The sequence below is a fragment of the Carya illinoinensis genome, chromosome 1 (genome assembly GCF_018687715.1).
Source record: "Carya illinoinensis cultivar Pawnee chromosome 1, C.illinoinensisPawnee_v1, whole genome shotgun sequence".
Classification (NCBI taxonomy): domain Eukaryota; kingdom Viridiplantae; phylum Streptophyta; class Magnoliopsida; order Fagales; family Juglandaceae; genus Carya; species Carya illinoinensis.
Genome location: NC_056752.1, coordinates 28743790 through 28747562, shown reverse-complemented (window position 1 = coordinate 28747562; position 3773 = coordinate 28743790).

Here is a 3773-nt window from a genome sequence, read left to right as displayed (position 1 = left end):
CCTCAATATCGTATTTTTCCAAGTCTAATATGATTTGTCTTTGAGTAGTCACTAAAGCAATCATTGCCCTAAAAGATTTTCTACTAAGTACATATGCCACTACATTTGCCTTACAAGGGTGACTTTTGATTGTACAATCATAATCTTTAATTACCTCCAACCATTTTCGTTGCCTCATATTTACTTCTTTTTGGGGTGAAGAAGTACTTTAGACTCTTCTGATAAGTATAAATTTCACATTTCTCACCATATAACTAGTGCCTCTAAATTTTTAGTGTAAAAACTACGATAGCTAGTTCTAAATCATAAGTTGGATAATTTAGCTTATAGATCTACGATTGGCGGGAGGCATAAGTAATCATCCTTCCATGTTGCATCAACACACAACCCAATCCTTTTTGTGAAGCATCACTATAAATGTAATAGCCCACTAGAAATTCAATGGTAGTATTTTATAGACTTTAAGAACCTTTTAAAAACCTCGTAAGTTTTCACGAATCGACTAATCGTGTAGGTTTTAGTCTGTCAACATAGTTAGTGTTATGACTAACTATGGTGCCCGAAGCATAATTTTATTTATTTGAGGTAGTTAGAAGTGTCAGAATGCATTATAGTGTTCTCCATTAGACTCAGTTGATTATTTACAATTTTATTGCACAATAATTCCATTTTCACTTTTTGGACGAAACACCTATTCAAAATTGTGTTTTTATTTTTAGGGGCACTTCGGGGTTGAATTTTGAGAAATGAATTGCACTATTAGGTTTGTATGAATATTTAAGATTCTATAGTGCAAAGCTTATTATTCACTTTTCTAGAGTGAATAGTAATCTCGATAAGCACACCAAGTGCAGTGTTTTCAAAATCATAGTGTTGAATGTACAAATTAAGTTAGAGAAGTTTTATTTAGACACTTGGCAAGATCTTAGCCACATATGGTGAATAGTATTGGACACTTGGCACCAAGAGAAACCATTAGATGGATTGTGATTGAATCAATGTGTGAGATCATGCCACCTAAGTAAAACCATATTCCATCCGACCAACCAAATTGTGCCAAACAAAAAAGGGTTTCAACCCTAGTAAAACCCTAACTGATTGGAATCCAATTGAAACTCCAAAAGCATGGTTGAAATCGAAACCCTAAACGGTTTCCTCCAAACCCTGACTGATTCGGTTTTTATTATTATGTTTAATCATTTGGTTAAATCACTTCTACATGCTATTAATCCTTCAAATTTATATTATGAAATCATTATCTAACTTTTTAAATGTTGGAAGTTTGATTGGGTTAAGAAAAATTGGATTTGGGCTTCATAGCATTCTAACCCCTCTTTAAACCTTAAATTAAGGCCCATTCGGTTAAAGCCGTTTAAGGCATTACTTCTTGGCTAAGTATTCTTCCCCCTTAAGGCAAACTAGCTCTACCTATATAACCCCTAGCTTGTACTTGAAGTGAAGACTAGAGCCACCTCACTCTTTTCCTTTCACAAGGCACCTTTGGAAAGCAATACCATGGGCTAGTTTTGCCCACTATTTTAGTTTTTCAAAGCTATCACTCAAGGTCATTAATAGCCCTCTCATCATCCCTCAGTTGTGTAAGAAGATGTCCAGCCCATTTCACACTCATTCCATCCATTTCTCACACTTTTCTTTGGAAAGAAAGCAAAAGGTTCTTTTAGGCAATTTTTCTTAGTCACTTTGCACGCCCTTTTCGAATTTTATTTAAGTACTTTCTCACAAAGTTTCATTCATGAAAAGTGTTTCTATTTGAGTCTAGTTTTTTTGAGTATCTTGTTTGTTCCATTTCATGGTCATTTGATTGGTTAAAAGTTATTTTAACCATGAAAAAGTCATTCTAAGCATTAAACTGGAGAGTGTGCTATATTTTGGAGTTTTTGACCAAGCTAATGGAGTCTTGTTAACATGTATATATGAATATTGGTTGAGGATTTTTTGTATAATTAAAATTTTGATGAAATATTTTCTTAGATCTAGAAACTTAGGAACTGAAAGAAGAAAAATAATTTATATTTTAAGAAAGTTTAGATCTTTTGTGATTTAATCTTACTCCAATGGTTTTGATATATCTATTTGAAGATCTTAAGCCTTTTATATATGTGATAGGATTTTATTTTTAAGATTTTTTGTGTTAGTTGCAAATATATGTCTTTGTTTATGCAAGAGGATACCCAGTTAGACCAAAGGATTGATGTTTTTGGCTAGATCCATATTTTGGTTGATTTTTAGCTATTAGATTTTACGTTTACTGCTTGGATCTCCCTTAGGACGCATTTTTAAACAATTTGATGTTTTCATTTGAAGACCTAATCTTTTAAGCCATGGATCAAGTGGTTGATCAAAACTAGTTAAGAAACAAATTCTGCTTTGGACTTAGTAGGAAGCCGAAAACTCCAAGTGTTGTTTTAGTGATTTTGGTGACTTTTGTTTCATGATTCCAAACATGGTTGTTCTTAGGAATATGTTATGAAGATATTAGAAGAAAATAGTGGTTTGATCATGAGTTTTGGAATTGGAAGAATTGCAACAGAAATCATGAGGAATAGCCTATGATGTTTTGGCCCAACGAAGTTTCTCATAGTTGTGTGTTGTTTTAAAATTTTCTAAATTTATATTTGAGTTTAGGACAAAATTTTGGATGAGGTATGTAAATTTTGGTGACTTTTGGAGTTAGGATTTTGAGTCAACTTCTCCATAATATTGGTATTTTTCATTGGCAAAAAGTGAGCATGTTTTGTTAGGCTATCAGCCACAACCCAAATGGAGTATTACCCCTTGAAGTCCTTGGTATTCCGACCACGAAGTCCATTGAGACATCCTCCAATTTCCATTCTAGGATTGGAAGTGGTTGCAACTCACCAGTGGGTCTCTAATGCTCTACCTTGATTGCTCTACAGAAAGAACATTTATTTACAAAATCCGCCACATCCCTCTTCATGCCTTCCCACCAGAAGTGTTGCTTCCAATCTTGATACATCCTTGTATTTCTCGAATGAGCTTTGTATGGAGTCTAATGTGCTTCCTTCAAAATTCTATCATTGTATCAGAAATAGCGCGAGTAAATGGAGTTTCGAAGACGATCGTATTAGATAGGGATACGTGTTCTACCTCACATTTTTGGGAAGGCCTTCCAAACACAACGGGCATAAAGTTGAAACTCAATAGTGCCTATCATCCTCAAATTGATGGGCAAATTGAGCTGACAATCTAGACTCTAGAATACAAGTTAAGTGCTTGTGTCTTGCAAGAGAAAGGTGATTGGGAAAAGCACCTGCTGTTAATCGAGTTCACTTACAATAATAGCTTCTAGACCACTATTCATATGGTGTCCTATGAAGCTTTGTATGGAAGGAAATGCAGATCTCCCTTATACTGGGATGAAGTAGGAGTATGAAAGATCTATGGTACCGAGATTCTGCAAAAGATGAAGGAGCAAATTCAATTGATAAAAGAAAGGATGAAGGTTGCTCAAGATAGACAAAAGAGCTACAAAAAATGTTGGAGAATGAGCGTTGAGTTCAAAGTTTGTGACTGGTCTACCTCAAAGTATCACCAATGAAAGGAGTAGTTCGGTTTGGAAAAAAAGGAAAACTAAATCTGAGGTACGTGGGACCTTATGAAATATTGGAAAGAGTAGGATTGGTTGCTTGTAGATTGGATCTTCTAGCTTAATTCCAAGGAATTCACAACGTATCCTATGTATCTTCCCTTAAGAAAAGTTTTGGAAAGCAAACACCAGCAGTTGTAGATGC